Below are 14,135 nucleotides of genomic sequence, written 5' to 3' on the forward strand. Positions count from 1 at the left end.
CACATTGGTCAGGCGTAAGCCCACGGCCAACTACCACACGATTTAGTGTTCGGTGATTTTATCCACTCGGGGACACGGACTAGAAAAGAATGGAAGTAAATATTTTGTGTAATCCTCACCGCAGTGGCGTAGCGTGGGTGTCAGCCGCCCGGGGCGGAGGAAAATTTCGCCGCCTCCTTATTTAGGTATTTTTACAAGATATTATTATTTATTGTGAAATTTTGCCGCCCCCTAAAAGTGCCGCCCGGGGCGGGCCGCCCCTGACGCCCCCACTACGCTACGCCACTGCATGACATGTCAATACTTTCAGACCTGAAAACATACTATTTATGTAATGGATTTCTTGAACTTTGATGCTTATTTCTTGAACATTATCTGGATGAATCAAAGCTGACAGACATCGTTCATGGGATTCGACCTTCTTGATGCCACTCAAAAACGTTATCCAGTCGAGGACTTGTTTCTAGTAACGCTTTTCGTATCATTTCATATATGTTTCTACGAAAATGCTTTCGAGTTTAATATAAAATTTTATGCTTATGCGCTGCTATTTATCATACGTGACTAAACAAGCGTGGCACAGCACTTGCAAGCGTAAACGAAACTAAATCTTCTATGGTATGTTGCACGCGTACATTATATGACGTATATTTTTCGACACGTTCAGTTTTAGTTGTAATGTATAATGACTCGACAACGAATCAGCTCTGAAACTTTTGGACCACGCTTTAATGAATATTATAAACATATAGGCCCTATTCTTCACATATTGTCTTATTTTATTAATTTTAATTAGTAAATAATTCCAATAAGGAAAGAGTTTTATAGAAGTTTTAAATGAAACATTTCAATTAACAAAGTTAACTGAAGTTACAACCTTATGCTTCAATCGAATAAAATTTACGTCAGATATAGTTCTAAGAATAATTAATGTTTATTTAAACAATACCCTTAACTTATTTATTGTGTAGTATAACAATTCTTTTTGTTGATCTGTCAGCTATGGATTATTTTTGGAATCTCTTTACTGAAAATGCTGTAAGATTGATGTTTAAAGGCAGTCTATTGTAACGCTCAACGTTGAAACAAAGTAATAAACCCCACTTCATTTTACAGGAAGAAGATTCTAGTAAAAATCGCGATCAGCCTGACAAAAGCAAAAAGAAATTCGAGACAATCGGCACTCAAACTTCGGTGATAAATGTCTAAAGCTTTTGTTCAAGGATTTCTTTACGAAAGGAATACAAATTATAACTTAAATATTTGGTTCTTTCAGTGCACGGAAGTAAAACAAGAAAAAAAATCCGACGAAAACGAAATCAAAGACGATAAACAAGTAAATTTAGAAATAATTTGATTTCGTTTCTACGCAAATTTGGATTTATTCTTGTATTTGTTTTAGTTAAATAGTAAGAGGAAGATTACTTTGGAAATTGAGGATTGCGGTTGTCCAAAGAAGAAACGAAAGACGGTGAAGTCTAATAAACAGGAAAGCGGGACAAAAAATAAACCCAAAACTTGTAAAAGAACAAACAAAAAGGTAGAAATTCCATTGTAAATCCGCGAGAAATAATTTAGAAAAGATAAATATTAATTGCCTGGAAAAGTCTTCATACATCGAGCAATTATTTCTTTAAAAACATGCAAATAAAATAGGCAATCCAAAGTGACACAACAAAAGTCAATTAACTAACTTATAGACGTTTTAGTGTCTCGATTAGCTGACTCTTGTTCCACTCTATATTACAATTTTTATCACGGCGAAAAATCTTAAAATCCGAATCATTTACATTACATAACGGCAATAAATTTAATGCCGTATTAGAAAATTGTAAAAAATCCCGCGATCACCGAGAACGGATTGTCCTCAAATAACCCCTTTACTCGTCAATTAATAAACGTAGGCTACGTTGTCGACGAGATTCTAATCGTGAAACTGAGTGACTACGTAATGAAAACACGTGTAGACTTCATTACGTATTGTTTGAGGTATTTCAGTTTACAGACACTCGATTTAGTGCCAATTTCAGAGGCAAACAAATGGTATCCTTAGCACTAATTCGAAGTTTGAGCGTATATAATATATTTTATTTACTTAAATGATAATGTATCGGATAATAAATTTATATCGAAATTATTAATTAATTCGTTAATTTTAAGGAGGGAACGGAAAGAAAAAAATTGCGAAGAACACCAACAAAAAGGAAAACAGCTTCGAAAAAAACGAAAGAATGCGAAGAATTGGAGGAGGAGAGAGAAACTGGCGATTGCCTCACAATTCTTCCTCTCAAGAAAACTTCGACCAGCGAGGAATACACAATTACGGTATTTAGACGTTTACGAATACGCCAATAATTGTTTAAAATCAACTGGAATAAAGAATTTGTATTGAATTTTAGATTCCGAAAAGTGAATGTTACGATAAAGAGACGACGGTTATATTGAAAAAGCAATGCGATTCCGAACGCCAAAAGAAATCACGTAGTACTAAAATTAGAAGAAATAACTCGAAAGAAGAAAAGAAATTATGAAAATAAAACGTATAAAATATTTTCGTACCTGAAATAAAATCTGGAATCTTACATTGTTTGCAAACGAATAGTATGTTGTTATATTAATCAGTGAATTTCGTTCTATGTCAACCTGTTTACGTAAGGCGATTTTTCTACTGAGAATCGACAAACTTGATCAGGGCTGTCGAGGGGAGCTGGGATTTTCCCTGGATACGGAGAAAACTTAGTGGTTCCTCACCTATAAAATTAATATTGCTTTTACTAACAGAAAATGAAATCTTTAATCCTGTTTTTTATTATTAATAAACACGTTCTATGTATTTTATTTGTTCAAAAATATTAAAAAATACATGGAATAGGCCCGCTGTACTCCTCGCAATCGTACAAGCTCTGGACGCCCTGAATTTGGTAGACTCTGTAAAACTGTTTATTTTTAGACGTAACAATTTGGATACAAGCAATTTTCAAGTCCAGAAGGAATGAATCTTTATTCTTGCGAAATATCGGCTGAAGATACTTGAGCTTTGGAAAATTAATTTTTAAATTAGCTTTGGAGAATACTGGAGATAATATATTAAGGTTGGATTGTAAAACTGAAGGGTCTTGATTTAATAATTTAATATTATCCGCATAGGCAATCACTTTCTATTTTATATTAGTAAATAAGTTAGAAATATATGCTGAAAAGAATAATGCACTTAAAGTAGAACCTTGGGATATCCTGCAGATTGGAGAGAAATCGAGAATTTCCATGTCTTGTTAGGATTATCTTAAGCAGTTTGGATAAGTAACGAGCCATCATTTATTGTTACGTCACAATGCCTGGCTGCAATTTTTAATCATATTTAAAATTATATAATTTAAAATATATGCCCTCCATCTCAAATTAGTAGTGGCTTGCTCCTGTATATCATACTTTTCCTTTAACAATAGAGTCGTGCCGGTTATCTATTAACTGCTTTCAGGGGAAAAGTTTTGAATTGAAATAACGTAACTTCCGGTTTGCATCTGAAGTTCATATATAGTTAATTGGGGGCTTCCTTTCCCCAAGGGTTCTATATTTAATCTCGATTTTAATCTATCTAACTCATTTCACGAGTTTAAGGAACGGACAGATGACAGTGGGATAGCAAATAAAATTTCGTCAACTGAACCTTGTTTCCTGATTAAAACAGGCTTGGTTATAAGACAAACTCGAGTTTACCGTTTGATAGTCTTAATTAGAACACTTGTAGGCCTCCTGAATTTACAGTGTATGATATATAGTCTGACATAGTGATTTAGTTTCTGAATCGTTGTATCAATATACAACGATTCAGAAACTAACCTATCAAACCTATAACCTATGTTGATCAAGTTTGAGTCTTCTAAAGAGCATGATCGTAGCTAAGTAGCAGTTTTACACACTTGTATAAGAGCTTTTACTAAAACATAAAAATAAAGCCTCTGATAGACATCTATCGAGTTTATCTGACATCATTCTGACCAGACGGAACGAAATTCTCTGATTAAAGTAATAAAATAGCATAAATGTATTCCATACAATCAAAAGTTTCAAGTATTTAAATTATTTTATACTTTATTTTCTTGTTTATTTTTGGGTGGGAATCGCCTTGATTTTAGAGTATTTACTTCTAGGAATGTAAAATTCGATAGAAATTCTTGATAGGATTTGATTTTAAACAATTATTACAGTATTTGTAAACGTCTAAATGCCGTAATTGGCTGGTCGATGTTTTCCCGAGAGGAAGAGTTTGTTGGGAAATCGCACGTTTCTGTCTCTTCCTCCAATCTTTTATCTGTTTTAACTGCTTTTATTCATTGTTTCTGATATTTTTTTTTGCAAATGTTTGTCTTTGCTTCCTAATTAAAAATAATGAAATAATAATTTAGTTGAAAACATTTTTAATTATTCGTTACATATAACATATTATTTTCTATACTTGAATTATATTTACTAATAAAAAATATTACTGTATATTTTTGTTTAATTTTAACATTCAAATCATTATAAAATTGGATGTTTTTATATTTCTTTTTTTGTTTTAATTTTATAATGGATTTAATTCATCAGTTTACGTTGTTAATTGGTTTCTCAGAGATTAGAATTATGCCGAAATATTAAATGATCGCGAGAATTTTGATAATTTTCTAATTAATCTGTTATTAAAGACAATGGCCTCTGTGATATAAATAATTCGAATTCGAATCAGTGTTTGAATTTTCAGAATTTTTGTGTATGGATTTACGACGGAATTTCTACCTTTTTGTTTGACTTTTTGGAAGTTTTGGGTTTATTTTTTGTCTCGCTCTTCTTTTTATCGCTATTCACAGTCTTTCTTTTTTTCTTTGGACAACCACAATCCTCAATTATCAATGTAATTTTCCGCTTATTGTTTAACTAAAACAAATACGAAAATAAGTAGAAATTTCTTAGAAATAAAATCAGACGATTTCAAATATAAATTTTGGTTAAAGTATACCTAGGTAACCCCAATGGAGGCACTTCTGTTAGATTAGATTAGATTAGATTAACTATATTTTTAGTAGACGCTTCCTTTTTTTCTTTTGTTCAATAACTACCGTGAATCAATAACTAGTGACGTTTAGCACACGGCGGCCTGCTGGCGGCTTCCCTCCGAGAGGTCAGTCGGGAGCACGAACAGTCGGAAGCGCAGCCATAGCGCCGCCATTGGGGTTACCTAGGTATACTTTGACCTAAATTTCAATTATTTTTTAAATTATTTACTCTACGATCATTTTTGCTTTCGTTTTTGTTGGACTTCTCTTTTTCTTTTACTTCCGTGCACTGAAAGAACCAAATATTTAAGTTATAATTTGTATTCCTTTCGTAAAGAAATCCTTGAACAAAAGCTTTAGACATTTATCACCGAAGTTTGAGTGCCGATTGTCTCGAATTTCTTTTTGCTTTTGTCAGGCTGATCGCGATTTTTACTAGAATCTTCTTCCTGTAAAATGAAGTGGGGTTTATTACTTTGTTTCAACGTTGAGCGTTACAATAGACTGCCTTTAAACATCAATCTTACAGCATTTTCAGTAAAGAGATTCCAAAAATAATCCATAGCTGATAGACACTCTCAATCGAAATCAACAATACAAATTGTTACACTACAGAATAATGAAGTTGGGAGTATTGTTTAGAATAGTTATTTAAAAATATAAAACATCCGCCATTGGGATTTTTTTGGTTATAAATGAATTATCAGTAGAAAAATTGCTTTCATGTCTTGAAGATTTGATTTGATTGTACAATTCACGCACAAAGCGTAAATTTTCTGCTCTTTTATTAGTTGTTTTGAATATTTAATAAAGTAAAAATTACATTACAGACACTAGACATATCTTCATTGCTCGCCATGTCCAATCACCAGGAACAACTATTCTCCACTGCAGAGATGACCTTTCTTTGTAGGTTACTACTCTACACAAATATGTAAAACGGTCTAAAATGTCCACAGGTGATAATCCCAACACAATTAAAAATAATTTACAAAGAAATGTTTTGAATATGTTAAATTCTTCCTATATTTGCCATTGTCTGATTTAATTTTAAATTATTTTACTCTTTCTACTGCCAATTTTAATCGTTTATATAGAGATAATTCCTCATCCAGAGTATTTGTAGCTTACTCAATAACACCTAACACATCCAGTATGGGCAATTGACTCTCTGAAATATCTGAGGCCGGTTTCGTTTTAGGAACCCAGGTCTGAGCTCTAATAGGACCCTGAGGAATTTTTCAAGATGACCAAATTCTGTGATTCACTAACTAGATGTCCCATTGCGGCCTTGGTCGAATTAAAAGAATCAATGACGAATTTATAATACCACGAATCTAAGGAAGCTTAAGCTTCATTGTCCTTTACTTGCCATTGTCGAGACCCTCTTACTGATTGTCTGAAAAGCAATAAAGATTCGATTACTGATTAATTTCTGTTCATTCTCATTTCTTAAATCATGATATATTTTATGAAACTTTCCCTTCAGTAGCCGCCGGCCTACCAACGGATGATCCCGATACTATCATAGTAAAACATAGCTTCAATTTTACATGTAAATTTGTGCCAACGAAATAATTTGCACATTTCCAGAAGCCGAAACCATAATACCCTCCAGGAGCGGCAGATCCCTAGAAAAGCAGTACAAAAATAGAAAATAGGAAGCCATAAAAAGTTTAAAAACCCAAAAGGTGAAAGCAATCTTAGAACATCTAAAATGTAGAATAAATAAAATAAAATCTAAAACTCAATACGACCTTAGTTAACACACTCACTAAAAAGTCATAAGATAATCAGCTTCCTATTTCTTTCAGCGAAAGCCTTGCCGATTAACTCATCATTTCCTTTCATAAACTTCTTTTAGCACCTAGCTCTTTCAGCTAGAGCAGTTATCCAGTTTAACACATAGGCATTTTCCTTACGACTATAATTATACTGGCATTTAATATTATCCCATGATAACGTTATATTCACAACCCAATTTCACACGGCAGTAGCAATCTTACATTCAAAGTAAATATGGTAAATCGTCTCACTTTGCTCTCACCTATTACATTTTCCATCTTTCCTTCTGCGATAATCTCTCAAACAACTTTTTTCATTATTACATTCATTACAATATACCAAGCAGTCTCTTCCCGCTCCACGGTACTACAGTAGAGCGTCGATAAATGGAACGTCGGTAAGTGGAATGGCCGGAAAGCGGAACGATTTTCAGTCGGACTGTGTCGTGCTGAATCGAATGTTTTTGATACTAAATTTACTTCTAAAGTATAATTTTCATGTTTTTTATATTCTTTAATATATTTATTTTGTTTGTACAAAATGCAGAAATAATTTTTAACGAGACGATAGCCTCGATGATTATTATAAAAATTTTCGTTAGGCTTAAAATCGACGAAAATTCAACACGAAGCGGACACGCAACAGAGAAAAAATTCAACAGGAAGCGATACGCAACGGAGAAAAATTTGAACATCGGACAGGTTAATGTATTTTTTCGTACAAAGTCGGAAACTGGAACAAATCATTAACTGGAAGGACCCCAGTCCCCAATTGGTTCCACTTATCGACGCTCTACTGTATATTTTACCATATAACTTTTCAGCCCCTAGTCTTATTTCCTGTTACTCCCGAGAGATGCTACTGGATGAATATTTTTCTCGGTTTGGAAGGTTCCGTTTTATTAAAATTCTGTTTTGGACAGGTTTTACTGTATAAACGGTTTTAAACTATAGTTGCGGCAATTGCCCAACAAGGATGTCTACAAGGTTTTATCTCAGAGGGACTAAACTTTTTTTGTTTTTAATAACAATTACTTTATATATATAGGCTATACTAACAGATTGCCCAGGCAAAGAATAACAACAAATGTTGAGATTATTTGATTTTTTCGTACTTCTAACCCTTCTATTATATTTGCCTATGTTATAGTATTTCATTTATATTTCCAAAGGTTTATCGCACCGAGTGAGCAAACTAACACATTTAAAAAATTTTATAAATTGTGTGCAGTAGACGAATAAAGAGCCTTACATAATCTTTGTAGTTATGTAAATCAAACATTAAAACGAAAACTATATAAAGAGTTTGATTATTTCAGCCTACCATTGTCACGTTTATCGCAATACTCGGAGGTACAAAATGGCACATCTCATTGTAAATATATCTTAAAAAATTTATGATATCGTATCTTTTTCCTAATGTTAACTCTAAGAAACTACCATTCGCAGCCAAATATCAAATGGTAATCTGCCAACCAATCAAATTTCGCGAAAAACGGATCATATATTTAACTCGGCACCCTCGAAAACCACTTAAAACATATTTTATGCTCGCCGGTAACCTTGTATTATACAATTTTCTTATGTCACCATACCGCTGGTCCGATAGAAAGGAGACTGTTGCGGAAGGGAGTCGAAGTAAATTCGACGAACGGTAGTCGTTGACCACCTCCCGGAAGGGAGAACTATCAACGACTATTAATTAATACTGGTCTACTATTAATATTTGAAAAGTGATTCGTGTTGGATACGTTGTGATGGCCGCGCACGTGATCGAAGTTGTTAACCTTAACGTTCGGTCCACCAGTGGCTAAGCGGTTCGTTCCTAAACACTGGGAGTTCGGTCGTGGGTTCGCGCCTCTCTCGGACGGGCTGGCCACGTGGAATTTTCTGGGTTTTTTCCACGTCTGTAACGCCTAAATAGGGGCCAGTTTCCTTTAAAAAAAACCTCCCGGAAGGCATCGCCCAAGTGTTGCGTTGCCATAACTAAACAACAAACCGAAAGACTTTATATGATTTAAGTAAAAATGCTAGAATAATTGCTTTTATGTAATAATAAATTTTAAAAAATTTTTGCAACAGCTTGTATAAACTATGCGGGAAGTATGTTCTCGTAAATATCGCGTTTATAGAAAAACTATCGGGCTGCAATTTGAAAAATTGTAGACCTATACATTCCGACGGATGTCCCTTGTCTATCTGTGTATCTGCCTGTCCTTCCTTAATCTCGAGAAAGGTGTTAGATAGACGAAAGTCGAAACCAAATATGTTTAAGAGCAGCCCAGATTAACTATACAAAAACTTCTTGTTTTTTGACCGGAAGTCACGTTACATCAATTCAAAATTTTTCCCTGAACGGAGTTGGATAGATAATCGGCAAGACTCTATTGATAGCAGAAAACTATGAAGTACAGGAAAAAGACACCGCTAAAGAAATTGAGAACATTGTGACGAAAAGTTGCAGCCCGGCATTGTAACGATGTCACAATATATAATCGCTCGTTAGAATTCGTTTGGTTTATTTGGTTAGGGCAACGCGACACGTGAGCGATATGTCGAGGGGATGCATTCCGGGAAGACTTTTATGGGAAGCTGGACTCTATTTAAGTGTTACTAACGTAAAGAAAACCCGGAAAACCCTTTATCTATATATATAGATATATAGATAAAGGTCAGGAAAGGCAATTAATCTACTTAAATTTATTTTATTCTTTCTAAACGAATATCTTTTATGTAGGAAGATCACAAGGCCTTCTCTCCCTGTACATGTCATTGTCAGCAAACTGCCCTCCATAATACTAGAACAATACACTTCAATTTAATATAGATTCTAATAAATATCTTGTAGGATCAAAAATGGACGTATATGGTTAGTGTTATAAAATTACTAACTGGTGAGTCGACAACCTAACATTAAGATTCGAGCATTTACTTTCACTACCCCATACAAGAGAATCGACGCCAGTTAGCATTTAAAAAACTGTAATATGCTATTCACTTATAGTGAAATATCACATTACTACAGTTTTTTGATAGTGAGTAACTAAATCCCTCGCAATTCGTTGTGGCATATTATGGCGATTCTGCCAAACAATATCTTCCAAAATTGTCCTAAGAAGTATATGCGTGGTGGAAGGTGTATGTGTGTGTGTATGTTGGTGTCTGTTTCGTTTAATATCTCAGGACGGAGTGAAGATTAAGAAATTTGGCATGGTAATTTGTAAACTTATATAAAGGGCGTTGATGCTAGTAAATTTTGGTGGTTAAAGGTCGAAAGGATGAGGAGATAAAAAGGTGTCGGGTCATATCTCGAGAGGGACCGGACTTAATAAAGTTATTCGTTATTAGCATTTTTTAATAAAAAAATCCAGCAACGAGTTGCATAATTTTTCCGACTGTTGTGAGATTTTATTCAGAATATAACTTTTATATTTTTAATTACAATATAATAAATAAAATTTTGTGTGGCGCCATCTGTTATGAGATTTCGCTATAAAAACTTTCTATAATTTTAATTATTATCGAATGGCAGAGAGCTTAATTTTGAGGGTAGTGATCAGTTTTACACATATATATATATTAAAAAAAATTGTAAATGCTAAAAACATAACATCATTAAATCCAACCCCACTCCAGATATGACACATGAGCCAAACTATCTCTTCATCCCCTCGACCTTTCACTACCAAAATTTAATAACATCGATGCCCTTTTTATACAAGCTGCCGTGCCAAATTTCTTTTTTTAATCTTCACCCCATCCTGAGATATTACACGAAATAGACACCAACACCCCCACACGCTTACATACACATCCACGGAATTTTTTGTCATTTTTTTACATTTTTGGCTTCAAAAGGTCTCAAAACGCAATACGTATTAGATCTGCAAAAAACTCGGAGGGTCAAATTTGACGCGATTCCAATACTATCCCTTGTTACGCATACATAAAATCTGGGAAAAGTAAAAACTGTAGATGCTAATAACGAATCTCTCTCTATCCTCAAAATTAAGTCTTTTGCCATTTTATAATTAAAAATATATAAAGTTTTTATAACGAAATCTCATAACAGATGGCGTCATACACAATTTTATTTATTTATTACGAATAATAATAAGTTATTTTTAAAATAAAATCTCATAACAACCGGGAAAGTTGCGCAATTTGTTGCTAGATAAATTCCAGTTTGTGCAGAAGGGTCGAGGTCGTCATTGGCCGGTCAATAAAATCTCCAGACACTAGTAGTTGGTGGAGGGTTTGCGCCTGTCAACGGGTTGTCCACGTTAAGTTTCCCGGATTTTCTTCGCGAGTCAAATACCTAAATACAGACCAGATTCCTTGAAAGTCCTCGCTCTAGGCAGATCGTCCATGTCTTGTTTTTGCTTTATCCCATTATATCCTACATTTTGACTGTTTTTAGTTTAGGTGGAAAAATCAAATGAAACCAATCAGGAGGGCAAGAATGCTGAATAATCATTATCATTCAGTTTTTGCTCAGAAACTATTGAGTGGAACGCCAAATAACGCGTGTCGTCATACGGCATTTTCCACGCCACGTGTACTAAAACACGCATTGTCATGGTATAGCGAGCAAGACTATTTATTCCATAACTGCGCCGTTTGCGTCTCATCATGTTTTTGACAGGACACCATGACATCAGTGGCGTAGCGTGGGTGTCAGCCGTCCGGGGCGGAGGAAAATTTCGCCGCCCCTTATTTAGGTATTTTTACAAGATATTATTATTTATTGTGAAATTTTGCCGCTTCCTAAAAGTGCCACCCGGGGCGGGCCGCCCCTGACGCCCCCACTACGCTACGCCACTGCCTCACCGCCGAATATTTCGAATCTCTGAAAAACTTGGCACGGACGTATATTTTAGAAGAGCCATCACAAGCATTCGATATTTTTATTAAACGCTTTCGTTTAAGTTTAAATTTAATTTCGAAACGCAATGCGCTTGAAAGTTTGGTTAAACCGCAATTCACCCCCACCGAATTGCGGCTTAACGACGCAACCGATACAGCCGATGGGAAAAAATGCATCCGGGTCGGAACAGTGGACGTAATCCAGCGGCACGTTATTGATCAGATATGAGGATCACTTGGAGCAAGTGCTTGTGGTGTAGCGGTTATCACATCCGCCTAACACGCGGAAGGTCCCAGGTTCGATCCCTGGCAGGCACAAGATGAAATTTTTTACGTTTTTGGAAAGTTTGGCGGACTTTTGCGTGAAAGTCCGCCCGTCGTTCCTTAGAGGGCACTTTTATAGTTTTGAGCCAATTTACCGAGACGCATTTCACTTGCTTGCAAAACCCTCCGTGCTTCCTTAAATTCGCTGGAATTGGTAAGAATTGTGTGCCAGACACCGAATCGATGATCACTCGCTACGATGAAGACCGAACAGTGCAAAAAGTATACGCGATTCGGTATAAAAAGTATAAAATTTATAAGTTGAGCCGGGCGCCCAGCTCAACTTATTGGCCGATAGCGAAAAGCAATTTTAAAAAGAACTTGTCACGTTCCCCAGTAGCAAAAAGCAATTTAAAAAAGAACTTATCACGTTCTCCAGGTGAGGGCTCGAACTCACAACCCCGGCATAACTCACAAGTACTGATTATAAGTACCGTGCGCTAACCAATTGCGCCACTGGGGACCGCTGTTTGCTAAAACACGTTAACAATTACCAACATTCTCGTTTGTGAACGTAAAACGATCCCGAACGACGCTCGCGATAAGCCAACACGTAATTAACCTTTCACCTAGCGTCCGTGTGTTTCGTGCGTTTCGCTTTCGGCAAAGTTCAGACTCGAGTTTGGAGATTTATTCTAAAGTAATGTTATCTGTATTTTTGAAAATCCCAAGAGAAATTTGTAATGATTGTCGCCCTTTGCACCCGAGATAATGCTATCAGAATGTCTTAATTCTGGTACGTCAGAATACTCAACGTGTTCGGAAAGACCATTTCTACAGGACATTCAGCGGAAAAAAAAATTATACTGTTTCAGAACAGTTTAGTCTGCTGAACGTAGAATTGACAGCAAAATTCCAGCCTTCTATCTTAATTAGAAATGGATAAAATTAGAATTTCAGTATTTGAGGACATGATACTGTGAAGTTTAGGGCGACAGGTACAAATAAATGACTAGATTTTCTTAATGTGACAAAGTAATTTATTATCGCACTAAACAAGTTCGTTGGATCCCAACAACTACAAGTAATTGACTATACACACATACGCTACAATATTTTCTAACGAACAAAAGATCAACGCGCGCGACAACTATACGCGGGCCGAAACTTACAAACTAATACTTATGCTAACTACAACTAAAGAAAGACGAGAAAATGGAAGATAGAAGAATGAGAAAAAATAGAAATACCCGGGATTTTCCTGGTTTTAAAGACTTGGATGAGACACAAAATCTGATTCTTTTCTTGGGGTTAAAAGCCTTTTATTGGAATTCAAAAAATTAAGTATTTACAGGAGTATATGACAGAGGTAATGGTAAGCGCGACGACACGGGCTCAGAGCCAGCCAAACTATACAAAGTGTCTTGCGCGGAACAAGGGCACAAAGCCAGCTTGCAGAAAAATATATACAGAACACAGTGAGGTATAATACAAAAAATTAGTCCGCGTGTAGAACAGCGGTGAAGAGCCGGTAGTTAGTTCCTACTAGCAGGGACATCGTTGGGTCTCCTGGGCTGGTACTGTGGATTGCTGCTACCGGTGACATGTTTGATATATATTTCCCGGCTGTAGCGGATGTTGTCGCTCACCATCAATTTCTTCATCAGTTTGGCGTAGTTGCGACCGATGGCGAGTCGTCTGAGTACTGCCTCGTTTGCTGGATCATAGCCCCCCAGGGCTCCGATGATGAATGCATCAATGTAAGTGTCGTATCCCTTGGCCCGGAAGTGATCTGCAATATCAGAATACTTACCTATTTTTTCAGAGCGAGCTAAGGCGAAAGCTTCCTCGCCGTTCTCAAATGGAGTAGCCACATCAATGATCGTGGCTGTTTTAGCGGTCTCGTTAATGATGGCAAGATCCGGGCGGCAGTTTCGTGGTATTTCCGGGATACGCTGGTTTATGTAGACTCTTGCTGTTCCTTTGTCGGTGGCGTTGACAAGCCTTTGGAGGATGTTGTTGTGTCGTCTTGCCACTGCAGCGAGGTTGTTGGGACAGTGGCTCGATGTTATGCGTCAGAACTCTTCAATTTCTTTACTAGTTCCTTGGGGGTGGACGTAGCCTTCACATCGTCTAAATTTTTTTAAAATTCGATCTGGTGGCTACCCAAATTCCGCCCTCATTCTTC

General features: G+C 35.9%; 2 non-coding genes across 2 annotated transcripts; one reads left to right on the top strand and one right to left on the bottom strand.

Annotated features, from left to right (window-relative positions):
* Positions 1–11,928: 11,928 nt before the first annotated feature.
* TRNAV-AAC (transfer RNA valine (anticodon AAC)) lies at positions 11,929–12,001 on the top strand. Its single transcript has one exon. It is a non-coding gene; the product is annotated as a tRNA-Val (tRNA).
* A 377-nt stretch (positions 12,002–12,378) lies between these two features.
* TRNAI-UAU (transfer RNA isoleucine (anticodon UAU)) lies at positions 12,379–12,470 on the bottom strand. The gene is given in 2 exon segments: positions 12,379–12,415; positions 12,433–12,470. It is a non-coding gene; the product is annotated as a tRNA-Ile (tRNA).
* Positions 12,471–14,135: the final 1,665 nt, after the last annotated feature.

This window comes from Centruroides vittatus, unplaced genomic scaffold (genome assembly GCF_030686945.1).
Source record: "Centruroides vittatus isolate TY-2023 unplaced genomic scaffold, ASM3068694v2 contig_1074, whole genome shotgun sequence".
Classification (NCBI taxonomy): domain Eukaryota; kingdom Metazoa; phylum Arthropoda; class Arachnida; order Scorpiones; family Buthidae; genus Centruroides; species Centruroides vittatus.